This window comes from Aptenodytes patagonicus, chromosome 10, assembly GCF_965638725.1.
Source record: "Aptenodytes patagonicus chromosome 10, bAptPat1.pri.cur, whole genome shotgun sequence".
In the NCBI taxonomy this organism is placed as follows: Eukaryota; Metazoa; Chordata; class Aves; order Sphenisciformes; family Spheniscidae; genus Aptenodytes; species Aptenodytes patagonicus.
The window spans coordinates 17,671,367-17,688,053 of NC_134958.1; the positions used below are offsets into that span (position 1 = coordinate 17,671,367).

Consider the following 16,687-nt stretch of genomic DNA (forward strand, 5'->3'; position numbering starts at 1 on the left):
GTATCTTAACATTGGTTTACCTTTTTTTGGCACAATGATCAGATGTTTCTGCTGAGCTCTCTACAGTTAAATCAATGGTCACAAAATGTATTTGGTTTGATACAATTAATTCAGAACTCTCATAATTTTTTTAATTTTTTTTTTTTTTTTAGTTTGCCTTATTTGGTATTTTTGAGCATTAAGTTTTAATTGTCATTTGTTGCTTGTTCAGCTTGATTGTTTAGGATTTCTGAAACTTTTCATGGCATTTTTGGTTCTGACTTGTCAGCTCTTTTATGTCATATGCTTATATTTTTTTAATTTACTACTCATTACTGTTTCTAGGAGATTTAGTCAGAAGTATGGAGCAATTCATTGCCATAGTGAAAATCAACCATTTACTTTTATTCTTCACTTTATAGCCAGGTTTTGACCCAATATGATAATTTTATACTGGGCCAAAATGTGCATCACACATTAAGGGTGAGTATTTAGCAAGAGATCTAAAACATTCTTATGCTACCTCAGCACAAGAAGATACTTCTGTGAAAAGCACAGGTTTTACTAGTTTTAATTATCTTGGCTAGCTTTGAGTTTTTTCATGTTTTAAAGGATTCCATTGTGTATTCATTCAATATGCCAAGGAAAAATATATTGCAATATTTTTTATTTTGTTGGCACCCAGCAATCCTGTAACCCTGTGAATGCACTTTACAAACACAGGTGCATCCAGAACCAAAGAGAGGCATCTTGCTCAGTAAGGACCTTTCACTATCTCATTGGTTTTATTTCAGCTGCTCTACTACTTACCTCCTTGCTTCAGCAGAAAGGAATCTGCAAATAATAATATAAATGTAGAGTGAAATGACAAAAAACATTAATTGAATGGAAATCCTTTAGTTCAATTTTGTCAATGCCTGCTTCTAATCTTACTTTTGCTATTTTTGTCTTTTTATTGCCATATACTGTTCAGACCTCATTAGTGCTATCTTGCTTCACTTTTAATAGCTTTTCTTTAAATCCATTAATACTCTAAATGGGATTACTCTTTCTGATGTCCAAGAATCAGGAGGGAATCCTCAGAAGTGGATTGTTACAATTTAAAAATTTAAGAGTATTACTCCCACTAATACAAAATTTGAATTCTTGGTAATCATACCTCCCTCACAGATGTGAACAGAGGTGTCTCTGTTGAAAAGATCTGGCATGGAGCTTAGAGAGCAGAGAATTAAGCTTTTATGCATCCTCCCTTTTTCGTCCTTGTCCTTTGGAATGTGCTTTTGTGGAGGTGTGTTCTCAGGCATTTGCAAAAGAGAATGCAGTAGGGTAAATGTACGGATAACTAGATTTTCACAGATTTCTTAGAGTATACCACATCTGCAGGCACAGCTCAGGACTTATGGTGCAGAGCGCTGCCACTTGGTTTGGTGGGAGGAATGTGGTATAGCCACAGTAAAGGTTCTCTTGCCCTGAGTAGGTTCACAGGTTTGCTGGTGCTTTCAAGTAGATCTAGCTTCAAGCCTCTATTTATTCTGAATATATCTTTGATACAATCATAAAAGTAGTAAGAAGATGGTCAGTTATTGTTTTAAATGGTTGGGTTACAGGAAATCCTTGAAACACCCTACATTTTTAAAAATTCATGTTTTAATTGTGCCAGTTGGCTTTGCTTTCATCAACTTTTTGCAATGTGACAAGCAGCAGATAGTAGGACTGGGAAAGACCAGCGAATTTGGAAACACAAAACTGCTGACTTGCAGTTACTGTTTACCAGCAGGAAGGGGTTTATCTCATTACTTTTCCCTTGAGGTCTAAGCCCAGCCCACACACATACCAGAATATTTAAATATGTATAGAAACTCTTTTCAAACCCTTTCGAATCAAGTTTTCTCTCACCCCAGCTGGCTTCATTTCTGTGTCTTGGCCTTTGTTGGGTTCCTGTGTTGAACTTGTAATTCTTTCATTAGTGCTTCTTTAAGGAAAACTACAAAATCTGCTGACACAAAGAATTTTGTCAGTTGTATTACAGAATTACAGACTTACAGAAGTAAGTCGTCTTTAAATGTCAAATTATGTTCCAGGTACATCATTCTTAGTATCACTTCAAGGCTTAAGTTCACATTGTATGCTGGAATGCATCAGAATGTTGTATAGCATGAGTCATGAAGAAACCTGCAGACTATCTTTGAAAAAATTATTTATACTGTGTCTCTTATTCTGAACTGTAGATCTTAGAATGTTTTCAACAAGGTTGAGTTGTCTAAAACCATTAATGAAAGAAAAACAGGGACCTAGAACTAGAAGATAAGAGTAATTTCTGTGACAAATAATTCAGAGGAACTTCTGAATATTCTCTGGAAATTTTTTAACCTTTGTCTTTTATCTCTGTAGAATCTAAGATTCCTGAAAACACTAGTGATTTCACCAAATAGATGTACTCATCTTGGCTTTTGAGCCAAATCTGCTGCCTCTAGATTGAGAGTTATGCAACTGACTGGTGAAATTCATTTGACTGGCTCTTTCTTATAAAGAGTGGAAGGTACGATAATAATTCAGTTTGGAACAGAAGCATGTTCAGGGTTAAGCATGTAGGTAGCTCACTGAAGTACAAAGTACCATCAGAGATAAATACCGTCTTCTTTGGAGTCTTCTGTTTCAGAAAACAAAGTGTTTTCTTTCCTCACATTGAGTTCTGTTTGATGTTTAGGAGTGTAAAGATCTCTTGTGATGTTTTGTAGAGAAGACAGATTGTGTAACATCATATGGTGATGGGAATATAATAGCTACATAATGAATCTTTTTACACTGATACGTATTGCCAAAATTGTTAACATTAAATTTTAAATATTTGGGTTTGTTATTCATGTTTATACAACACTCCATGGACACTTCAGGGGTACCTTCCTGGTACTTTTAGAGAACTGAAAGGAAGGGCAGCTTTAAAAATAGTAGGATGGGAGCACAGCTGGGTTGGATGGTGACCAAGCATCTCAGAAGCCCTTTAGTGACTCACTGTCACAGCTGTCTCAGCACTCCGATTCCTGAGCAGCCGCTCTCCAGGACAGCCACACTGCTGACGCTGTGATGTATCAAAGCTGACTTGAACTGCTTCAGAACTATATGTAGCTCAAGAGCCACACGCTGGTCCCTCTGCCATAGATTGTTCAAGTTTGTTATGTCTTATGCTTGTTGGATATGCCTTATGGTTTGTTATCCCACTATGTTATGTAGGTATTACAAGGCAAGAAGCATATCCCTGTGATAGTCCCTGTGAAAGAATTCATACAAGTACAAAATATAGATACTTCACATTTTTCTGAAAATCTCTTCATGTGTCACTTCGATTCTACAACAAAACTTATTTTCTGAAGTTCAGCTTCAGTTCTTAATAGGCATTGAGCTTTTAGTGATGAATGCTGATTAACATGACTGACTTTCTGTGCAATTTGTTTCCAAACCAATTTTTTTAATTGGACTTTATTTTTTGTGCCTCTGCTATGTGTAAGGTATTAGACCTTTACTGTTTTTATTTTATATCATAGTGCACCTTTCTTCTTTCACTGTAACAGAAAAATCAGTGTGAAAACATGAATCTCATATTCCTTGTTCCTCCATTTAGTGCTTTGATTACATCATAGATTTTAGCATGTACAGAAGAAACAAGCACTGAATACTTTTCTGACAGTGAATGTCTTTTTGCCTACTGCCATCACAATTGCCACATGTGCACTTTTTTAGTTGATGCAGATTCTTACTGACCTTAATCCCTCTTCTGAAGAGAAATGCCTGTCGAACCTTGTAATACTGTCAAAAAGCATGAAGTTCAGAGAATCATAGCCTAGTGATGGAGAAGTCCTGTTAGGTCATCCAGTCCATCTCTTGCCAGCACAAGATTCTCCACAGGGAGAATGCTCTGCCTACTTGAGAATGGTCTGTAGTTCTTCAGCTGGAAACCCAGAGACTGATCCATTGTACATACAGATGTCCCATTGCAACACTTCTCCTCTGTATTTGCTTAAACTTTGACCTGAAGACCATTCAGGTAATAACCAATTGTCGATCCAGGGCATCTACATGTGTATGTGGCTGTGGTGTATTGTATCTAAAAGGCATGAATGAATACTGGCAAAATAACAAAATATTACCAGTGTCTAAAGGGACACATGACTGAGCAGACTAGCATCCTATTTCTGCACTGGCAGGCAATTCTTGCCAAGAACCTGAGTACCAGTGACTATGTTTATTAGTTTAATAGTATGGCAGCTGTCTTCTCAAGTATCTCAGTATTATATTGGGTAAAATTTTGAGCTTAGCAAAGCTGTATTTTTCTTTCAGGTTACCTGACCTATAGAGTAGTATGTAAAGCTGTACATCTTATAATAGAAGGTCATTTGTGATACTGGAGGATCCTAAGTAAACGATTATGGATTGATATTACTGAAAAGCTATTTTGCTGACAGTAGTCTCAAGTGAACTCTACGTATACATCTCAGAGTCTGTTTATTTAAAATAAATGTAATATGTACCTATTAAAAATTGAGAGATACTCAGGAGGAATCCTGGTTCATTACGTGGCCCTGGAGTGTAAGGCTTCTCATCTGCTACAGACCATGCTGAGCAGAGGTTGGGTTTTGGAGCTTTTAATTTTGAAGACTTTTATATGTATGTTTGTAATGGTCTTATTTGAACTAATGAAGTGTTTCTCAAGGAATAGGGTTTGGAGTTCAGTATATTCTTTGGGGCTGTAAGGAACAGTCTATCAGACCTCTCTGGCAGATTTCTAAACTGGACAGCCCGTTGTTATATGTTTAGTTTGTAAACTGTATGTTGTAACTGTATACTAGCCAGTCATATTGCAAGCTGTAAGGGCAATGGCTGCCTTGAATTACTATGCATATAATTAATCCTTAAAATAACTGTCTTTTCCGATGTAGGGAAAAGCTTTAAAGGGATATCTACAGTATAATTTTTTTCTGTAGTGGTTTGATTTAACTACTTAGTACAATATAGGAAAACTAGTGCTTTAAAAGCTTAGAATTTATGATAGAACATATAATGTGCCTTTTTAAATTGTGTTTAGTCTCAAGGTGTGCATTTGCCTGTTACAAAAAATGCAAAATTTTAGTATTTTTGTACTAGATATTCTAAAAGTTAAAATAAAAAGTTCATTAACTTAAAAGTTAGTTTAAATGTGTCAAAGGGAAAAATAGATAGCTTTGAAACATTTTTGCTCTCCAAACATCTTCTGAGAAGACCATGTCTACCTCACTTCGTATCATCAGACTAATCTTTTGATGAGAAGTAGCTCTTATTAGGTCCTTCAGGACTGAATTCTTTGAGTTGCTGAACACTGATCAGCATAGCTCATAAACAGATTGTAAAATGGTGATTCATAATGAAGATAAATTCTTAACTCTTTGTAAGGAAATGCTGGAGTAGAGACAACTATTGAAAATATCTCTTCGTAGATACATGGTAAAATCTAGGTATGCAGTCCTTTTGTGAATTTTTGGGTGCATTGTGCTATGTGAAGTATCAGTCCTATGATTATATCAATATGACAGGTTCTACTTACAAAATCCTTAATAATATTGATATTTGAAATTGAAATATAAAATTCCATACGGGGAAAAGTATCATGACATGCAGAGCTAAGAGCAGAATTGGGGCTAAGAGATGGTCTTGCAAATGTAAACTGCTATATCATAAGATGTATGGAAATCTGTGTAGATGCAGAAATCTGGGTTTTCTTAAAATCTTTATCTGTATCATTCTCATCAGCAGAAGAAAAAGAAAGATTAGATGAAAAAATATGCTTCAGTTTGAGCAGTCATCGTTACAGAAATTTTTTTTTTCTCCCAGCTAGGATTTGAATTTACTGTCCATGTGAAAAATGGTAAAAATGGATAGGGTTTTGAAAACTCAAGTCCTTAGTTTATTATGTACTCTTAGAACTTTGAGAGCAAAGTAGCTATCTGAAGCAAAAATGTCATGTAATTTATGAAGTTAATGGAAGGTAAAACTTTTGACATTCCTTAAATTTTAATCCCTCTGTAGTGCATGTGATTTCATGTGATCTTTCACCCTCTGAGAAACTGCTTCATTATCTTGCATAACAGTTTGGCAGATCTCCATCTTTGCTCTGCCGAATAAAGGAATAGTGTTTCTACAGAAACAAGTTTGAGAATTTACAAGATGGAGAAGGAGCTCCAGATTTAAAATCCAATTCTTAAATAACCACTTGTTAGAAGCCAAGCTTCTTTACCGTAGTAATGTTGCTATTAATATTATAATAGAGTTATTCTTGTAGGAGTTGAATTTTACAGAAAATTTTTGCAAAATATTTAGAAGCCGTTTTCATTCCTAAAATAACAAGCTGGTACTATTTTCCTCTGTCTTTAGAATCAACTCTTTTAATGTTGGTTTAATTCTATTTTGTAGTTTTCAATTGGTAACTTCATTCTGGTCTCTTTTCTAACTTACGCCAGTATAAACAGCATCAGAAGCAGATACCTGGTATCATGCCAATTTTATTCTGTTGTAGAGTTACAGGTTTCTTTTTTACCCAAAGAAAGATACTGTTCATATTTTATTACCTAAGCTCTGTTTCTACAGGTTTTTTTTTCCTGCCTGCAGTTACATTTAGGACATGGCATTTCTTGGGGGGGGGGGGGGGGAATCTATATTTAAGACTCACAAAAAATCTGGCCCTATAAATTTCAGTTCAAAATTTGTCTTTCATGTACAAAGAATTCTCAGAGAGTGACCAAACTTTTGTTGGTTTCTCTTTGTAGGGGAGGAAGGCTGCACAGACTGACTCTGTGTGTCTCTTTCCTGTGCGAGTGATCTGAGCTCGGTGTCCAGGGTGAAAAGAAGCTATACAGATTCACTGCCTGCAGATCACATGTAGAAGGTTGCACTGGGCTGTTGTCGGACTGAGAGGTCTGACAGCATGTGTTGGAAAAATTCAGTGCAAGGGCCTGAAGCTTCCCACGGCATTGGAAATTTAGAGAGACCCTGTGAAAAATCACAGTGAAAGACACAATTTCTTTTGAGTTGCTGTTGGGATATGCAGATAGCACTCTATACTCCACTGTTAGTTTTTTCTTCTACAGGGACAGATTTTGCCAAACACAGTTCAGAAGTTCAATTAATGTCCCGTTATTGATAATTGTAATTCTTAAATGCCAGGTTTTAAAGGAAGTGTGTCCAGTTTATGCAGCAACTCCAAACCTGTGCTGTGACTCCTGTTACTGTTGGGATCCAATCGTAACACTAGTAAAAAGGAGCTGCACATTCTTTAGGTCTGAAAAAACCAAGGAACTTGGCTAAAGATTGTTGTGTATGGGTGCACGCATCTATTCATGCATGTGTGTGTGTGCATGCGTGGAAACTAGGGGTCACATGGATTGGCTCAAAATGCCAATTTGAAAATATTTATTTTACTAGTAAACAAATCAATAGCAATCACTAAAGGTTTAATTAGATTAATAATTTACAGTCATGTAATGTGATTGATTTAGTTATTGTGGATGCACTTGAAATCGTTTCAGCTGCACTTAGATAGTTTAATTAATGAATTAATAGATGAATCTAATTCCTCAGAGTGTTATTGAAATTGATTTAAATGTGTTTACACTAAACTGGATATGAAGGTAGTTTGTTTAATTTAGAACACTACAGCAAAATAATTCACATGTACAGCTGTAGCTGATACTTCTGTGTACACTGTCTTTGAAGTAGTGTAGTATCAATTCCAGTTACAGTACTTTTTCAAACTTAGTGCATAACCAAAGGAGTGGACAGCTTCTTTCATTCCACAGAATCCTACCCAAAATATTATCAAATAGATTTAAAAAATAATCAGAGACATTCCTACTCTGATTCGCTGTGTTCTGGTGATGACAACAATCGTTCACTAAGGAGTCAATCCATTCATCTGAAATAACTGTATTCACTATTGATCCTGTAAGTTTAGCCACCTGCATAGGCTTTTTGCCATCTATGAAGTAATTAACACACAGAACATTCTTCAATCATTGTTGCGTTAGCTGCTGAGTTGGAAGTTCCATCTGCCTCTTGGGAATGGAAATGTAAATCTTGAGAGAAATTAGGAGATTTGTACTCCTAATTTAACACTTGATTCCTTTGTTCTGCTAGACTACCACAGTAATTGAGTAGTTCCTACAGTGAATTGGAGTAGAAATAAAGCCAGTGAACTTTAGCACAAGAAGGTAGGGAGGAGGTTTGTCTCTGTCACGGGAAAAGGAGAAACAAGCCCTCTTAATATGTACGTGAGTAGTGTGTTTCTTTGCTACAGCAAAAAGATGAGTGTGCTTACAGTACTGTTGATGAACTAGTGGTGTCCTTAGGATACCAAGGAAATTTCTGTTAAGTAACAGTATCTAAACTTGCCAACATACAAGTGAAGTACTGCTAGTAAGACTGGTCTGTTAAACCAAGATAATTTGCCATTGGCTAAAAATAAAGTTTATAGATATGACAGAATGAGCCCTGGTGGAAAAACATGCCATTAGGACCCACAAAGGCTGTAAACATTTTATGATATATGCCAACTCCATTTAGATTTTCTTTTTAAAAAAAGAGGGGACAAGTGGATGCAGCAGACTGATGTAATATTTGATTTACACTTTATGTAAACTAAGGGATTTTGTGATGGACATGTTTAAGGGCATATACTGCCCGCTTTAAACAAATAGTTCTGACTACAGTCACATTTAAAAGATAAGCCAAACTCGTCCTCTGAGAAGAGGTGCATGGCTGTAAACAGTGAAACTAAAATTTAGCTTATGCATATGTTGCATATTAGTACAACTATAGAACCACCGAATGGAAATTTTAAAAGTTTCAAAAAATTTGTGTGTTTATTTTATTTTGCTTTGGGTCTGTTGAGTCCAAGTGTGTTTTTCCACTACAATATTTTTTCCCAAGTAAAATCACTAGGATACAAGGTGCAGATAGTTTTTAAATGCACACCATTTACATGAGTTTGGGGTGAGGTATAAAGTATGTTAAGCTAGTCAAGGAAGTAAACATACTCTATTATTGTTTATTTTCAGCAGTGAAATATACCCCCTGGAAAAGATTCTTTTACATTCGTGGGAGCAGTTAGACTAGTGCTTAGTGAGCTTTTCTGCTTCTGTTTCTACTTTTGATCTACTTTTAATCGTCCCACTTCTTATATTTATCACTAATGTACATGGATTGAAAAATTAAAATTCTTGCCAAAAGGCAAGATGCCACCCTTAAAAGTAGCTTCCGTTGGATCTGTCAGTTGATAACTAAGTATTGCGTGATTTTTTTTCTAGGTCATTTGAGCATATGAGGTAAAGATCTTGCTGATGGTGCGGCTGGTATCTTTTGTCCTATGACATTTTATCAACTAAAAGATTTCCTTCTTAATTTGACTGAGGTTGAGTGAAATATTCAGGAAGTACAAGGCATGAGATGTGTATGTGGCATATTGAGGAAAAAGATTTTTAAAAAAGCAAGAAGATAATCAAGGGCTAAGAAAATCTTTTTTGAAATGAGACAGTATGGAGAAACAGACTCCAAAATTAGATAGGTAATAAAATAATGCTCACAGCAATAACGCTGAAACATTGAGAAGTGATTAAACAGACTGAAAAACTGAAAGACCCGCTTTTCAAAAAGCAGCCCTGATCATAACTGCATGGAGAAAAGGCAAAGACTAACTTGAAAGAAAGCACGGGAGAAAAAAGTGACCTTTCTCTATTGCACATTTAGCTCTACTTTAGCTGAGCAGTGCAAAGTATCTCTTGAAAACATGCTAGAAAGTACATCCTTGCAGCAAGCCTTTATCCATCTTAAATATACAAAACCAATAGAAATCTCATTTAAAAACAATTATATAGAAGGCTGTCCTTAAGTAGAACCATTATGCAAACCAAGAAATACCACAGATTCCTGGCATTCTCATTCTGTTAGTACTGCAGTCTGTCACTCCAAGCTTTGTTAAGGAGCGAGAGGAGCTGGGCAGTGCTGTGTTTCAATCTGTGATGTACTTGCGAGACTTTCCATGTCAAGAAAGCTGCGTGTTAAAAAGTTTCTCCACCAGGAGTGGCTCTTAGGATGGTGAAATTGTTGTTACCAGCCTGCCAAAAAGAATCCTGGTAAGTAAAAGTAAACAAATCCAGCAGAAGTAGAAAGGTGACTTTTTTGCTTTCCTTTTATTATTCCCACAGGGAAGGGTGGAGTCACAGGGAATAATAGCACGTTTCCTTTAACATTTAGAGACAAGGTGATTCCACTAGCGGAGTAAATATCCTGCATTCCGTTAACATCTTGCAGTTTGTATTTCAGAGTGATTTCAGAAGTGGAAACTCTTCACTGAATTTTAAGTCATAGCATGTCTCTTCATGGTCTTTGTATAAGAGAATAAATAGCAGGGAGTTCAGTTACGAAAATTATTTTATAATCTTTAGATTCTGATTGAGATTTTTAATTTTGTTTGAAGTTTTAAAGCAAATTATAAAAGTGATGTTGTGGCTTAATTTAATCACAGTTATGATCTCTAGACACCTTTGTAGAAATAAATAAGGCTTACTTGACATCTTTGAAATATAAAGGACCTGTCTTCTTATTTATACATCTGACACCTAAGACCAGCTTCCAGCATTAGCAGTTTCACATAACACTGCCAATTTTGTATTTCAGTTTTCATTGCCTGCAGATAGTTTAATGCCACCGTGTCTACTGGCCTATGCCAAATTCCCTCTGGCTGTCAGTGAGATTCTGTGGGTATCATGGATCCAGGTATTTGAATCTTTAGTGTAAAAATCAATTTCAAAGATATGAAAATGCAAAGGGCCAAATTAAACTTTCATGAATTTCGGTAGAACTCGTGGAATCTTACAAGAGAGTTTGTTCAGTATCTGTAAGAATGACCTGGCGATATAGTCACAATTCCACAGGCAAGTGGGAAAAACGTGTTGTGCTAATAGTGATAATTTTCTTTCAGTCTGCTCAAAATAAGTCTGTAAATTAGAAGAGGTCAAGCAAAATGTTCTACTGGTGTCTCTGCTTTTTTTTTTTTCTCATTATTTTAATCTCGAGTTGAAGCCCGATTTCAGTTTGCAGACACCTTCCCACTGTTCTGTATTCACACAAAAGAATAGAGGTTTTTAGAGATGTGTTTGCTACTCCCACAATGATGGTCTAGCATGAAGTATTATGCTTTCCAATCTTATATAGAAAGCATAATGTACATTACTGTCATATAAAACATGGCAGGTTATATATGTTAGGTAAACATTTTTAACATTTTCTAAAATTATATGCCCTTCTTTCAGCACACTTACTTTTAAATGTAAAATGTAGGAGGCAGGGCTTCTGTGCTCCTTATTTGATTTTCGGGAGCCACTTTTTACGTTATATGGTTATTTCAGAGGAGATTTCAAAGTACCATGTCAGAACAGTCCTACCACGCACTGCAGTTAGCTGAAAGAAAAATTAGCTAGTATCTGCAACATTCTTTCAAAGCATTTTTCCTATGATTTATCTTTCAACTGATTGCTCCTCTTGTGGAATTATTCTATAGTTTTAATGAGGAAGAATAAGAAATAATACCACTCTGTTCATATAGTGGCTCATTTGCTGAACAGTCGCAACATTTGGAGCCTTGCCAGTTGGTTTGCCACTGGAGGAAAAAGTTATGATCTAGACTGTAGCATACTTTCTGAAAGTGACTTCGTTACCTACCAGTCAGTCATCTTTATCTTGAATAAAGAGATCTACAGATGGTGAGTATATAATCTTCTCCTTCAGCCCAAGTATCAGTAGCTCAAGAAAAACGACATCAAAATCTACGTTAGATACAGAAGTTGAGAAAGCAAGCTCTCTTGCTGTTTGTATGAAAGCAATTTGTTGTGTTGATAGTAAGTCTTTCTTCAGAGACTGAAAATTAGCTATATGTTAAGGAAAAACTGCTGAAACTGAATGGTACAGTGCCATCTAGCAATTTCCAACTTAGTGGTGTTTACTGTTATTTGCAGTGGTAGCATTGAGAGACCTCAGCTGATGATAGCATCTAATTGTGCTAAGAGCTCTAATTTTATGTATATATAGTAAGAGGCGGTTCCTGCCCTGAAGAGTTTACACAGTTAAATATAAAAGATGGACAAAGCAAAGGAAGGAAAAATGCAAATAGTTGTCCACCAGGGCAACAAGAAAACCAGGAATGGCATCCATCCAGGATGCCACTGGACCTCCAGGCCAGTGGTCTGTACACTGAATGAGAGTGCCTTAGAAAAAAAGAAAAAAAAAAAAAAGGTTGAAGGAGTAAACCTGCTCTTTTATTTTGAGAGGATCAATACACAAAAATAGATTTTCCTAGCTATTTCTTTTAGACAGCTTGAAGTAGAATGTCTCTGGCCTTCCAAATTTAAGGAAATTTAATTCCACCCCCTAGATTTAATTCCTGATGATTTATGTGTGTCCTATGGAATATGTATTAATATATATTTAAAAAAGCACTGTCCAGAGTGGACAGTGTTTGGATTGAGCTTTTCTGGAACATTAGAAAAATACTCCAGATGGCAGAGTAACTGCCTCAGTGTATATACAGTAGATGGGGATATAGTTATATCTACAAAAGATTCCTGTTTTCGAATTGGTATCTGATAGAGTAACTGATTTTTTTGAAAGCAATTTTGATCAGAGCCTGTGGTAAATGGTAAGTAATATTTTCTTGTTATGTTCAGGGTGCTGACTTGAGTACCTTACCTTTGTTCTATTCTTAAATAACTAAAAGTCAGAATCAAACTTATTTATATGTGGAGTGCCTTAAAACATTTCATTAACAGTACAAAGAAGGTGGATATACTAGGAGCATGTGGGATATTTCCAGATCACGTTTCACATTCCATTTATTACTGCCCAGCACAGCAATAGTGGTGGGAAAGCTTCAAAATTAAACAATGTGAAGCAAATTCTGTTTTGACACTTCTCTTCTACATAGTGCACTGTAATTGCCAAAGAAAGTTAACTCTCCCCTCCCTTCAGAAATCTCCCTTGCTTAATGTCTCTTCAATAAATTTGTATGGAATCATAAATTTGATACAGAATTTGTCACATATGCCACCTTCATATGTTTTGACTCTTCTTGTGCCTAGCATCTATCTCAGCTTCTTCAAAACACATCTCTGGAGAATGCATAATCTATATTTTCAGAATTTCTCATTCATTATCTTGGATTATAGACTTAAATTTCAATAGAGAAGGTCATATAATGAAATTATTAAATATATTTCAAATTTCTTCTAATGCAATTTTGCTGCTGGAAGCAGCAGAAAAAAAAAGAGAATTTTGTAACTCTCCAAGTCCTTAAGATCATCAGCATATATGCTGCAGGTAAGCGATAGTCCGTCTGCCACAGAATGAGGGTATTGATGCCATCTTGGCATCTTCATTTTGGCTTCTTCATTTGCGGAGAGGCAGCAGATACATGGATGCATCCCTCCACTATTGCTTCCGAGTCCTGCATGATGGTAAATGATTTCTAAACGAGCGTTTTGATAAATAAAACATTAAATACTCTTGAAAGATGCTTGTCCAGAGTTCTCCCTTGTTTAAGTACAGAATTTGCTTTGAGAGACATCTTGACACATCTGGATGCACAGCATGTTAGCTGAAGGCAAACAGACATTGCAGTGATAAGGGACAGCTGGGTCCTGCTGGCTCAGCACACTGGAGACTTGCACTAAAATGCTGACACTGCATCGTGACCACAGTTCCCAGGTGATCACTCTATGGCCTGTGACATTAGAAATCAGCAGAAAGTTGGCTGAGAAATCATTCATGCAAACTCAGAGAGAGAGAAAGCAAAAGAGAAACCACAGCTGACTCTCTGGAGAAGAGGCAAATTGGTAAGTTCCTCCATTACAGAAGTTTTGGCCAGTTCATTCCATTTCTCAAATAAAGTTGGAGGTAAGTTCAGATTCAGGTGTATACATTCTGTCAATCGCTATGCCCTGATATCGAGAAATATGAAAAAATACACAATAAATTTTATTTAAAGTCACATAACCTGTATAAATGCACAGGACTTTTTTCGTATTAGCTCTCATTCTCTCTATCCATTTTTATATTTTTGCTGATTCCAGGGGGATTGGCAAAAGGAAGGGAAGGAACACATAAACTTTCACGTGGCTTATAGCCATTATTTATCATCTCAGTATGCGAACACCTTCAGTGGTTTTTTTCATTGGTAGAAAGAAAAATTTGGAACACTTGAGCAACTCAAGTCTTTATATAAATTTTTTTGCTTTACCATAGGTTTTATAGTTTGGCAAGTAAAAGTTGAAATAAGTGCAGAAAGGAAGAAATGTTCATAAATATTTTTTAGGTTAATGGCATATTACATTTAGTTAGAGCACTAAAGCAATTCCAGAGGGTTTTTATTTGTTCAGAATTCTAAGCATAGAGTTAGGCCCTGGGACCTCAGGCTTATAAATAGTTTGCAAACCAACAGTAAATATGATTGAAAAGCATTAATTCCTGCATTAATTTCAAAAGGGCGTGTACGGTTGCTCAAAATATCAACAAAAATGTTCTTAAAATGAGAAATCATATTCTGAGACAAACACTTTTCTCTGTTATGTATCTGGACCAAAATTGGTAAAGTGTGTACAAATTGACGTTTGCCCTTAGCACTTTTTTTATGTTTAATCTAAATTAGATGCCTTAACTGCCAAAGTACTGCTTTAACAATTCAAAATGAAAAGCTCTTCTGAAAAAACAAGAGTTTGCTGAAGGAAGGCTGTTAATATGTGCTGCTTGCTACAGAGAGGTGCTACAATGGGGGGGGAAATCACTAAACCCACTGATTTGGCAAAATATTAAAAAGGTGTTGTCTTTTATTACACTGTGCTTTAGCAAGATAAATCTACAGTCTATAATACCTTAAAATTAAAATTAGAACTCATTAAGTAGTACATAGTTAAAAAAATTAAAAACTGGTGGCAGTATACTGTTTGTTTTGTGATTTGTTTGTAGAAATGGCGTTGAATGGTGGACATGCTGTAATAATATTAAGTATATGATATATCGCTATGTAAATGAGATTATTTAACCATGGAAATCTCCATATCTCAATATTCGAAAGTTATAAACAGGGATACTTGGGAAGAAAACAGGAAAAACCTTTTAAACTGTTTTGAAATGTATTTGCTTAGAAAATATTGTTGTAGGTGCAGAACAGGAGAGTTAATTATTCTGCTTGGAATTCTTGAATATTTATTTTAAGGCTTAAATTTAAAATGTAAAAGGCAGACATTTCAGTTATTATTGTATGGATTTTAACTTGGCTTTAGTCATCACCACGAGCACAGATGACAGATGCAGAGAGGGCTGCAGGATTTTAGCAAAGGATAAAAGGCAGTTCAGAACAGGAGGGGAATGAGTTAAACTGTGTTTAGATAAGTTGAATATATTCAAGTTGGCAGTTCCCGATGGAATTCATCCTAGACTACTTACGGAAGTAGCTGAAGTAATCTCTGAGGCATTAGCAGTTATCTTTGAAAACCCATGGAGGATGAGGGGGAGAGGTCCCAGTGGTCTGGAGATGCACATAGTACAGTATGTCTCTTGAAACAGGAGAAAAAGAAGAGCTAAGGAATCATAGGCAAAGGAGCTTCACTAGTATCAGCAAGATACTAGACCAAACCGTTTAACCAACCAGTTTATAGCATCTTGAGGATAGTAAGGTGGTAAAAACATTGAATGTACCTTTGTGATGTACAAATTGTATCAAGCCAAGTTCCTTACTTTTTTCAACAGTTAAGTAGCCTGGTAGATGAGAGAAAGTCAAAGTGGTGTTATATATCTGGCTTTAGCAAGGCTTTGAACACAACTCCATGTAACATTCTGATGAGCAATCTAATGAGGTAAAAATAGAAATCCACTGTAAAACTGTTCAAAACAACATGCTCAGTATAGTACTATCAGTAGTTTGCTGTCAGAAAGGGTAGCTGGTTCAGTGGGGTTCAGCAAGTGTTCATCCTTCCATCCCTATAAGGACAGTTTTCATGCGTAGTTTCTATGAGGGAGCAGAGAGTATGCTTATAAAACATCTGGATGATAACAACCTGAAACTGCTTCTGAATCCTTTGAGGGCAGGTTGGAATTTGGAATGATCTTGATTAATTGAAGAAATGGTCTGAAATCAGTAAGACGTAATTCAGTAAGTTCAAAAGCAGACGAAGAAGAAATCAGATGCAAAACATAAAAAGAGGAATAACTGGTTGGCAGCAATAATGCAAAGGATGAATAATGGGGAATTGCGGAGGGCCGCAAACTGAGTATATCAACACTGTGATGCTGTTTCAAAAAAAGCAAACATTGTTCTGAAATATATTAATAGGATTGTCAATATCAGGTGTATTAGCGAGACCTCCTCTGAGGCCAGGAGTAATTTATTCACTTTTTGGCTCTGCCCTTAGGAAGAAAATAGATAACAGTGTACAGAAGAGAGCAGCAAATATGGTATGCTTAGAAAAATTTGCCAAGTGGGGTTTGCTAAACCTAGAAAAGGGAAGAAAAGAATAGACATCAGTTTTCAAATAGGTAAAAAGTTGTTGAAACATAAACAGCAACCATTGTTCCCCAGGACCACTGACTGTAGGATCAAAGATATAAAGTGCTTTGTTTGCAGCAAAAGTGACAGACA

The 16,687-nt window shown here is 36.0% G+C and overlaps 1 protein-coding gene across 5 annotated transcripts in view; it reads left to right on the top strand.

The window, feature by feature from the left end:
* The window catches only part of TJP1 (tight junction protein 1), a 173,736-nt gene that overhangs the window by 28,382 nt on the left and 128,667 nt on the right, over positions 1-16,687 (top strand). The window lies entirely within an intron of this gene.